The sequence below is a fragment of the Lampris incognitus genome, chromosome 16, assembly GCF_029633865.1.
Source record: "Lampris incognitus isolate fLamInc1 chromosome 16, fLamInc1.hap2, whole genome shotgun sequence".
Classification (NCBI taxonomy): domain Eukaryota; kingdom Metazoa; phylum Chordata; class Actinopteri; order Lampriformes; family Lampridae; genus Lampris; species Lampris incognitus.
This window is the reverse complement of record NC_079226.1, coordinates 878,777-890,832: the sequence shown is the minus strand read 5'-3', so window position 1 is coordinate 890,832 and position 12,056 is coordinate 878,777. Positions and strand designations below refer to the sequence as shown.

At 46.7% G+C, this 12,056-nt stretch overlaps 1 protein-coding gene across 1 annotated transcript in view; it reads right to left on the bottom strand.

Moving 5' to 3' along the window:
- The window catches only part of mipol1 (mirror-image polydactyly 1), a 128,507-nt gene extending 117,130 nt beyond the window's left edge, over positions 1 to 11,377 (bottom strand). The window contains exon 1 of the mRNA XM_056296266.1: positions 11,278 to 11,377. The gene's annotated coding sequence lies outside the window, so the exon portion shown is untranslated. The remainder of the gene's footprint in view (positions 1 to 11,277) is intronic.
- Positions 11,378 to 12,056: the final 679 nt, after the last annotated feature.

Sequence of the window (12,056 nt, the reverse complement as noted above, 5' to 3'; positions counted from 1 at the left end):
TTTGATGACGTGGCAGTGACAGGACTGCTAAGGCTACCGCTGATTATGTTTTGAGCACTTCGGAGAAATTTAACTGCTTTGAAAAATTAGTTGCACAAACATACAACGGAGCCGCCATCATGGCATCCAGTTTAAATGGAGTTCAGGCCAAGATCAGACAGAACATACCAGAGGCTACTCTCACGCACTGTTACGCTCCTGAATTAAAGCTCGTACTATCTCAGCCGGCGAGGTCTATTTCAGAATGCCAGGTCTTTTTCAAAACAGTGGAAGGGCTTTCATCATTCTTCAACAAATTGACAAAGCGCATGAAAATCCTGGATGAGGTCATCAAACAACGGATATACCAAGAGCTGCACCGACATGGTGATCTTCACACCAACACGGTGGTCTTTGCACTCATGCCTCGTTCAGACAGTTAGCCACCACTACTTGGATTTGCGGACCATGTTTCAGTCGATGACCGATAGTCCTACTGACTGGGATAGTGAAACCCTAATGATGGCTCCAGGCTATGATGCCTGGCTGGCAAAGGCCTCGACGTGCTTTCTCCTCGACTCCTATGAGCACACTTTCAGGGTCACTGATGCGCTGTTTAATGTGCTGCAAAAAAAGGGACTAGATGTTGGTTATTGTTGTTCTAGAATACAAGACACAGTGGCAGTTTTGGAAAACTAAAAGCAGGGCTGTGATGCGCACTATGCGCAATTTGACCAGAAATGCAGCCGGCTCAACCTCACGGAGGGAGGGGCGAGCAAAACCCGACCAATCCATCAAAGATGAGAGAAAGACACTTTTTCACAGAATTATGAATGACATGCTCGCACAAATGAAGGCTAGATTTAACAACTTCAACAGTTTGAATTTCATTGGCTTCATTGACAACAAGCAATTTAACCACATGGCAAAAAATGGCTGACAATAACACATTTGAGAGCCTGGCGGTGTATGCTAAACACTTGGATTTCATCAGACTTAAGGCAGACTTAGCTGGACTTCACCAAATACAGGAGGTGAGAGAGAAAACACCTGGGGAGAGGCTTGGATGGCTCATTCAGCATGATTTGGTTGAAACCGTTCCCGAGGCAACAAAGTTGCTAAAATGAGTCTTAACTACACCAGCAACAATGGTATCTGTTGAGAGGTCATGTTCAATGATGAAGAGAGTGAAGACCCTCAGTCGAAATTGCACCGGACAAGGACGCCTTTCATCGCAGGCCCTGATTTCAATTGAGAAGGAGAGACTTTCCAAACTCCAATAAGCGGGAGACTTTTACAGTAAAGTCACGGAGGTGTTCATTCGCAGAGAGATGCATGGAATACGTGTTCAAGTAGGAGAACATATTTCTATAACTTTATGTTCTGGCTGCTGGTTCATACTGTTCGCTAGCCTGATAAGCTGACGGCGAAGTGATTTAACTGCTGTGCTGCGCTGGATCTTTACTGGTTTAAGACCGCCGTGTCTCATTTACATGTGAACGTATGCTTTGTGCTATGAAGTGGCGATCTGAGTTGACTGCTGTGCTGAGCTGGTTATACTTTATTTAAGACCGCCACCTTCTTTACCTGTTGGATGTAGGCCTATGCGTTGTGCCTTGATGTTGAGAACGTTGTGTTTGGAGAGAGATTAGGTGGCCCGGATCAAATGGTCTATCAGCGGCTCTGAGTTCGGCTAATTGTCGCTGTCCATCCCGGTGGTTCTGAATCAATCGATGAGTGAAGGGCGACATGTATGAACCTTGATTGGAAACATTATATCGCGACTAGCAATTTTTATTTTTTTTTGTTTTTTTGGCAATTTGATCATAAAGTGTGCCACAGTAGCACTCTGCTTACTGTTTATTAGCGGGTTCTAGGGCATCAATTTAGCTGAATGGCATTTCCTTGACACTGCACTCACTCATAACATTTGTGCTTGGCACAATGTGTAATTAACTGTATTAAAATGTTTTATGCTTACCCGCTCTCAAAGCTCACGGCACATGCCTGCTACAGAGTGGTGTGCGTCAATGGTACCTGTACCAAAGAAAAATAGGGAACAGCCTAGAATATGAGTAGATTTGAAGAATCTAAACAAAGCAATGAAGAGAGAGAAATATATGCTGCCTACGATAGATGACATTTTACCTAAGCTGGCTCACGCAAAACTGTTTTCTCTACTGGATGCAACTAGTGGTTTCTGGCAGATACCATTAGACACAGAGAGCGCTAAATTGACCACATCTATTGCACCATTTGGAAGAAATTTTTTCAGTAGACTTCCATTTGGGATCACGAGTGCCCCGGAAATCTTCCAGTGGGCGATGACAGAGCTTTTAAAGGACCTAGAGGGCGTGGCCATATACATGGAGGATATTTTAATCTACTCCGAGACCACCGAACAGCATGAGGCGAGGCTTCAGAACTCTCTGGAAACATTGAGGAAAGCAGGGTTAAAGCTAAACCACGACAAGTGCTTGTTACGTCAGCGGCGGCTCAACTACTTGGGCCATTGCATCGACAAGTATGGAATCCACCCAGATGACACCAAAGTCCAAGCCATCACTCAGCTACAACCACCAAACAACGTACATGAGCTAGGAAGAATCATGGGCATGAGTCACAACCTAGGCAGGTATCTCCCACACCTGTCTGACGTGACAAAGCCCTTGACTAACCTGCTTAAGACTAAGTAATGTGGACTTGGGGTGCAGCACAGGAGGAAGCCTTTAAGAAAGTAAAATGGCTCGTTACAGAGGCCGCTGTGTTAGCATTCTTTGATGTAAAAAACACACTGTTGTCCGTGCTGATGCGAGTAGCTATGGGCTGGGTGGGGTTCTACTGCAGACACATGACGGACAATTAAGACCAGTAGCATACTGTTCCAGAACACTGACTGATGCAGAAAAGTGCTACGCGGAAATAGAAAACGAAAGTCTTGCTGCAGTCTGGGCATGTGAAAAATTTACAAGATACTTGTATGGTCCAGATTAATTCACATTACAGAGTGATCACAAACCACTCATTCCACTCATCAACAGCAAAGACCCAGACTCTGTACCAATGAGATGTCAGAGACTGTTACTTCGTATGATGCGGTATTACCCTACTGCCGAGTATGTCCCAGGGAAACAGCTTGTCATTGCGGCCAGCCTGTCCACACACCCTCAGACTACGGCTCTGCAGGAAATCGCAGAGTTGACCAGTGAGCTGGAGGCTTACGAGGAAGCTGTCCGGGAGGCGTGGCCCATCACACCCAGCAAGATTGACATGGTCAAACAACAGACACTGCAGGATGCCGAGCTGCAGTTGGTCAAACACTACATGACTGATGGGTGGCCTAAGTACTCTGCTGATGTACCGCTAAAGCACTGTTGTCCTACACAGCAACTCCCTTGCAGGCGATGGGGTGGGGGTGGGGGGGGTGGAGCCCAGAACAGCTAATGATGGGCAGACAAATCCGCTCTACACTTCCTACCCTGGAGGCTAACTTACAGACCTTCAACAGGTGCGGCAGATCGATGACAGAGCCAAACAGAGAACAGAGATACAGTCGAGCGTACAACACAAGGTACAAAGTCAGACCACTGCCTGAACTTCAACCAGGGACCAGTGTTGCAGTAAAGTTGGACAATGACAGGGGCTGGACCAAATCAGCTTCAGTTGTGCAGAAGTGTGACACACTGCGGTCCTACACTATACAGACGGATAAAGGAGTGCTCCGGAGGAGTACGCATCCCCTTAGACCCATCCTAAGGGCTCCAGAGGCCCCTTCAGAAGGACAAGTACAGATGGACCGCAGCACTAAGACAAACGGGGACTGTGATACACAGACTGACTTACCTGTTAGTGACAGAGACCAACCTCCTGTCTCACCCACTGTTACTGCACCGGTGATTCCAGAGTACCTGAGACGCAGTAGCAGAACGGTGAAACCAACGGACAGATATGGGCAATATGTTTAGAATTAAACCTGGTTGCTGTGACAGTGGCAGAATAACCCTCTGCATTTGTGACTGACTGGTTGTCCACCCAGTTCACATGGGAAATGAGTGGCTTAATTGTTCATGTCAGTTCACTTAAGAAACAAATGGTTGATCTGTTCATATTGGCCTGATTAAAAGTAAATGGTAAGAATAGAAATGTTACTTGTGGAAGCAGCCGGTCTGTGGGGCCTCCCCCCTGCATATGGTCACGAAGGCTAATGGCGGCTGGCACTCATGTGGTGATTACCGCCGCCTCAACAATGCCACGATGCCAGACCGCTATCTCGTCCCGCACATCCAGGACTTCTCCGTGCACTTGGCGGGGGCGGTCATCTTCTCCAAGGTGGACCTCGTGTGTGGATACCACCAGGTGCCGGTCTGCCTGCAGGATGTGCCGAAGACGGCAGTAATCACGCCGTTCAGCCTGTTCGAGTTCCTGAGGATTCCTGCACAGACCTTTCAGTAGCTCATGGACTATGTGCTGCAAGATATGCCATTCCTAATGTTTACCTGGACGACATTCTCGTGGCCAGTACGTCTGCGGCGGAGCACCTGGTCCACCTCCGGCAGCTGTTCGAGCGGCTAGCCAGCATGGGCCCATCGTCAACCCGGCAAAGTGCCAGTTGGACCTGCCAGCTATTGATTTCCTCAGGCACTGGGTTACAAAGGACGGAGCAACCCCCCTCCCCGACAAGGTGGACGCCGTCGCCAGGTTCTCACACCCGAACACGGTGAAGTCCCTGCAGGAGTTCCTGGGCATGGGGAACTTTTACAACCAGTTCATTCCCCGAGCAGCTCATCTCATGCGCCCCCTGTATGAGGCTCTGAAGGGTAAGAACATCAAGGACCCAGTGGACCGGTCGGAAGAGAGAAACTGGGAGTTTGAGGACGCTAAGGCTGTGCTGGCTGATGCCGCCTTGTTGGCACACCCATCACCAACTGCTCCAGTAGCACTCACCACGGATGCCTCAGATTACACTGTGGGGGCAGTGTATGAGCAGTGGGTGGGCGGAACCTGGCAGCCGCTTGCTTTTTTCAGCCACCAGCTGCGCAGCAGTGAGAGGAAATACAGTACCTTCGACCGGGAGCTTCTTGGCCTTTTTCTCACCATCCCCCACTTCTGGTTCCTGCTGGAAGGCCGACGGTTCTCTGTCTTTGTGGACCACAAGCAGCTGACATTCGCCATGGTCATAACCACTGAGCTGTGGTCTGGGCGCCAGCAGCGCCAGCTCTCTTACATCTCAGAGTTCACCACTGACATCCAGCACGTCGCCAGCAAGTACAACTTCGTCGCCGACTGCCTCTCCTGGGCGATGTTGGGGGCCGTCTACTTGGGACTCAACTATGCAGCCATGGCTGCAGACCAGGCTGCTGACACAGAAGTACAGGCCTACCAGACTGCTGACACCGGGCTGCAGTTGAAGGATGTGGTGTTCAATGACACTGGGACCACACTTCTCTGTGACATCTCCATGGGTCAGCCCTGGCCCATGGTGCCCACGGGCTGGCGGCGACGGGTTTTCGACGCCATCCATGGCCTTTCACACCCAGGCGTGAAGGCGTCAACGAAGTTGGTGGGGGCCAGGTTCGAGTGGCATGGCCTCAGCAAGGACGTCAAGGACTGGGCAGGCACCTACGTGGCTTGTCAGCGCTCCAAGGTTCACTACCACACCATGGCACCCCTGGCACTGTTCCCTACTAGGTGGCCAGAGGCTATTCTGTTGTCAACCACCACATCTGCTGAGGTGGCCTGGGCATTCATCGGGTCCTGGGTAGCCCGGTTTGGCACGCCATCTGACCGGGGCCCACAGTTCACATCTGAGCTCTGGACTGCAGTCGCTGAAAGCCTAGGGGTGAAGCTGCACCGCACCACGGCATACAACCCACAGGGCAACGGTTTAAGTGAGCGGTTTCCAGCCTCATAGACAGCAGCTGGGTTGACCGGCTCCCATGGGTCATGCTTGGCCTGCGGACCGCTCCTAAGGAAGACCTCCAGTCCTCATTGGCCGAGCTGGTTTATGGCGTGCCGGGGGAATTTCTCCCAGATGGCATAGCACCCTGGTCTGCTGCCCGCCAACGGGCTGTGTTCCATGATGCTGCCGGCGTTTTCACTCCAGTTCCAACTTCACGGCATGGCCTCCCTCAGTCTTACTTCCCCACGGACCTGCAGTCGGCCGGGTATGTCTTCATCCAGCATGATGCCCACCGTACCCCCCTGCGGCCCCCCTATGATGGCCCCTTCCGTCTCCTGGCAGCGGGGGTCAAGAACTTTGTTGTGGATGCCGGTGGTAAGCAGGAGCGGGTTTAGGTGGACCGCCTCAAGCCGGCTCTCCTGGACTTGACAGGCCGGTTCAACTGGCCCAGCCCCCTTGGCGTAGAGGCCCCCCTGCCCCTACACCCTTCAAGAGGAGCTATTTTGGCCGTATTATTCGTCCCCTGCCACATTGATTTTTTTCTTTTTGTCATGGTGAATTTTGGGGGGGGGGGTAGTGACCTACTTGCAGGTTACGTATTCACCATGCGGGCCAGAGACAGTCCCTTTAAGAAAGTGGGCGGGGCTTAGCAAGGGGTGTTGTGGGTAGACACGAGGCTGAGGTTTTTCACATAATGAACTATTGACTTAGAGTTTGTTGGAGGAAATAAACGGCCCCACGGCTGTGTGGTCAAAAGGAGAAGTGGTCTCGTCTCCTGTCTTTCATCCTCCACAATGTTGTGTTAATGCTGATTCTCCTGATTTCCTATGTTTAACGCACTTATTGTAAGTCGCTTTGGATAAAAGCGTCGGCTAAATGACTGTGATGTAACGTAATGTAATGCAGTAACATTCACACATTATTTGAACAGTGGGATGGAAAGCCGTGTTAGGGCTGGGTCCATGAGAGAACTACTGTTATTACATATTGAAAGTAAAATAAACTAGGCCATACCGCTAAGGAAAATCCTGCAAGGGAAAATAAAGTCTGAGATGAGAGTGAATGACAAAATAAATAATGTGAAATAAATTAATTTACACATTTATACACCTATTTATCGATTTCTTTGTGCTTTTTCTTTATTCATTTCTTTATTAATTTCCTAATTCACTTGGGCATTTTATTTATTTATTATTTAATCAATTAATTTATTTACTCATTTGTTTATTTATCAATTTATTTGAGCTTTTTTTAAAATTTATTCATAACTTTATTTCCAAATCAATCAGGTTTGGTCCTTCAGAAATTATCACTTTAAAATGTAATTCTCTAAAAACATTTGTATGAGCATATGATCACTACATTATTGTAACATTAGCAGCAGGGGACCATTTCCGGTGTCACTCAATGGGTAGAGCAAGGCACTAACAATACCAGGGTTGGTGGTTCCATACTAAGTAGAGACGTTTGGCTAAAAGTGTGTGTTTTATGTCGTGTTATTGTTTTGTGTTGTTAGAAAGAAGCAGTCCAGTACAGACATCTGCCTGAGTCACCTGAGGTGGCAGAAAGTCCACACAGTCCCTTTACTCCATGGAGAATACATGGAATTAACCTCGAGTTCAACTGCTGGCCTAAGCAGCAAGACTGTGCATCCCAGTAACCAGCTCAACAACACACTAACACAATCTAACACACTAACACAATCACTACGGCAAATTAGTGTTCTCATAGAGGGCTTTAGAGGAACTCACTCAACTCCACAACAAAACACAACCTCCACAATGTAAAGAAAACCTCTCACACATCAAGCCAACACCTCTGAAATGCTCCATATGAAACACAGGCTCTATTCTTCACTACTGTAGCAGCTCTACTGGCAGCACAGCCCTCCCTATCTAACCTGCAGCTCCGGCTCTCCACCTGCAGCCAGACATCACTGCAGGTAAGAAGGACTCGGATGTGTGCTAACACGGAGGATTTGTTTACTAGAGGTTCAAAGATATAGTTCGTGTTTTTCCACTTGTGTTTGAATCTGATATCTTCTCTAAGTGACAAAGTAACACTTTGAGAAGTACGTCACGGGGTACACTGCCTTCATCTACAACTCCTGTGCTGTACAGCAGAAGAAACTTGCTTCACATACAACTTCCTGTTCTGTACAACAGAAGAAACTTACTTCATATACAACTCCTGTTCTGTACAGCAGAAGAAATTCACTTCATATACAACTCCTGTTCTGTACAGCAGAAGAAACTTACTTCATATACAACTTCCTGTACTGTACAGCAGAAGAAACTTACTTCATCCACAACTTCCTGTTCTGTATACCAGGAAAAACCTACTTCATCTAGAACTCCAGTTCTGTACAGCAGAAGAAACTTACTTCATATACAACTCCTGTTCTGTATACCAGGAAAAACTTACTTCTTATACAAGAAGCTTATTTCATATACAACTCCTGTTCTGTACAGCAGGAAAAACTTACTTCATCTACAACTCCTGTTCTGTACAGCAGAAGAAACTTACTTCATATACAACTCCTGTTCTGTATACCACGAAAAACTTACTTCAACTACAACTCCTGCTCTGTACAGCAGAAGAAACTTATTTCATATACAACTCCTGCTCTATACAGCAGAAGAAACTTACTTCATATACAACTCCTGCTCTATACAGCAGAAGAAACTTATTTCATATACAACTCCTGCTCTATACAGCAGAAGAAACTTACTTCATATACAACTCCAGCTCTATACAGCAGAAGAAACTTATTTCATATACAACTCCTGTTCTGTACAGCAGGAAAAACTTACTTCAACTACAACTCCTGCTCTGTACAGCAGAAGAAACTTATTTCATATACAACTCCTGCTCTATACAGCAGAAGAAACTTACTTCATATACAACTCCTGCTCTATACAGCAGAAGAAACTTACTTCATATACAACTCCTGTGCTGTACAGCAGAAGAAACTTACTTCATATACAACTCCCTGTGCTGTGCAGCAGAAGAAACTTAATTCATATACAACCCCTGTTCTGTACAGCAGAAGAAACTTACTTCATATACAACTTCCTGTGCTGTACAGCAGAAGAAACTTACTTCATATACAACTCCTGTTCTGTACAGCAGAAGAAACTTACTTCATAGCTGTACAGCAGAAGAAATTTACTTCATATACAACTCCTGTTCTGTACAGCAGAAGAAACTTACTTCATATACAACTCCTGTTCTGTACAGCAGAAGAAACTTACTTCATATACAACTCCTGTTCTGTACAGCAGAAGAAACTTACTTCATATACAGCTCCTGTTCTGTACAGCAGAAGACACTTACTTCATATACAACTCCTGTTCTGTACAGCAGAAGAAACTTACTTCATATACAACTCCTGCTCTATACAGCAGAAGAAACTTATTTCATATACAACTCCTGTTCTGTACAGCAGGAAAAACCTATTTCAACTACAACTCCTGCTCTGTACAGCAGAAGAAACTTATTTCATATACAACTCCTGCTCTATACAGCAGAAGAAACTTACTTCATATACAACTCCTGCTCTATACAGCAGAAGAAACTTACTTCATATACAACTCCTGTGCTGTACAGCAGAAGAAACTTACTTCATATACAACTCCCTGTGCTGTGCAGCAGAAGAAACTTAATTCATATACAACCCCTGTTCTGTACAGCAGAAGAAACTTACTTCATATACAACTTCCTGTGCTGTACAGCAGAAGAAACTTACTTCATATACAACTCCTGTTCTGTACAGCAGAAGAAACTTACTTCATAGCTGTACAGCAGAAGAAATTTACTTCATATACAACTCCTGTTCTGTACAGCAGAAGAAACTTACTTCATATACAACTCCTGTTCTGTACAGCAGAAGAAACTTACTTCATATACAGCTCCTGTTCTGTACACCAGAAGAAACTTACTTCATATACAACTCCTTTTCTGTACAGCAGAAGAAACTTAGTTCATATACAGCTCCTGTTCTGTACACCAGGAAAAACTTACCTCATCTACAACTCCTGTTCTGTACACCAGGAAAAACTTACTTCATCTACAACTCCCGTTCTGTACAGCAGAAGAAACTTACTTCATATACAACTCCTGGTGTATACAGCAGAAGAAACTTACTTCATATACAGCTCCTGTTCTGTACACCAGAAGAAACTTACTTCATATACAGCTCCTGTTCTGTACAGCAGAAGAAACTTACTTCATATACAACTCCTGTTCTGTACACCAGAATAAACTTACTTCATATACAGCTCCTGCTCCAGACTACTGATCTTGTTTCTGGCTCGTTGCAAAGCCGTTTTAACATCAAGGGCTGTGCTTCTAACAGCCATCAAGGCCCTTCCACTCCTTCCCGCAGCGACGCTGGACAGCACCGACAACAGGTGGCTTCATCGGGACACTGGAGAGTTTACACCTATTATGCTGATACCCCTCTGGTAACCTGAACTGTCACTATGACAACTCGCTCCCAGCATTACCGAGAATCACTTCCAGGGTCAGACAGGTGTAGCTGAGCTGTGATAGGCTCCTGACAGGCTGTCTATGGTCACACGCCTACAGAGTTGAAATATGATGACGTCATAGGTTTATGTTTCCGGCTCCACTCCTAAAAAAAGGACGGGTTGAAGTTGACCGATGGAGAGCGTCGTGTCCTTCAGACACAGCAGAACTAGAGAACCACTCTGACACTGAGTTTTACCGAGTCTGACACTTGAACCGGAATGGACAGCCTTCCCCGGCTATGCTTTCATCTAATGGACAAAAACAGAAGATCATATATCTTTGATTATGTTGGCGTTCATCCATCCATCCATCCACTATCCAAACCGCTTATCCTGCGCTCCGGGTGGCGGGGATGCTGGAGCCTATCCCAGCAGTCACTGGGCTGCAGGCGGGGAGACACCCTGGACAAGGCCGCCGTTCATTGAGTTTAAAATCATAAAACACTTGTTGAATTAAATGTCTGCAGAGAGGCGGTCCCTCAAGACCAATCAATCCAGTGAGGTAAACCATTCTTTACGTCATTAAATATAACTTTTCCGTGACGTTAACTACCCGCAGTCCACTCACGGGCCAGCCAGTCTGTAAACCGGGAGTTGTAGTTCAATTAGCCGGCTAAGCTAAGAGTTGTAGTTCCCGCCGACCAGCGTCTAAATCGTTCTTGTTACACGTCTGTCACAAACTGCAGTAGCACAGCGACCGGACTGCCGTCCATCCTGGGACCGGATCAGAGGACCCGAAACCAAACCAAACAGCCGGGTTTTCTGGAGACCGCGGATAAAGGATAAAATCAGTGCAGTAACTCAACCAACTGGCTCAATTCTATCTCTGCCGGTACCAACAAGCTTGAATTTACCAGCAAAACTTACCAAAGAATTCGGAAAGAAGGTTTCAAGCTGTCGTTGTATCTTTCCCACTCCGTTTTTGTTCCCGGCGGTTTGGGGAAAGTTTGGTTACGCAGGAAGCGACGGACTCCCGATGTTGTTCAGTCTGTCCACCAGATGGCGGTGGAGGCCGATGATGGCTGATGTTCGGCCAGCGGTGAGGAAGCCGGGTCAGCGGGCTGTAACGCCTCCTCCGGCCGCAGGGTGGCCACGTCGTCTAAGCCAGCGTTTCTCAAACCTCTCCTGGAGGACCACTTGTCCTGCATGTTTTAGATCTCTCCCTGCTCCAACACAGCTGATTCAAATGATCAACTCGTTATGAGCTCCCGAAGCTGCCTAATAACAAAACTGATCATTTAAATCAGCAGTGTTGGAGCAGGGAGAGATCTAAAACATGCAGGACAAGTGGTCCTCCAGGAGAGGTTTGAGAAACGCTGGTCTAAGCCTTGCTGTCGACACATCAACATGTTAATGTTAACGTTGCGTTAACGTTAAATGCGGGTTAGGCTGCGATCCATCCAGCAATATTACAAATATTATAAACCTTCAACTCGTCAAGTCACACTGAATACAACCGAATCCCAGCCTTCAGCAGGCAGGCAGGCAGACAGCTGGCTGGACTGGTAGATACAAATACAAACTACTACGTGGTGCTCCATCATGCCTTAAAGCAATAATAAAAATAATAATAAATTGTATTTGTATAGCACCTTTCATACATAAAATGCAACTCACAGTGCTTTACAGTAAACATGAACGCTTTA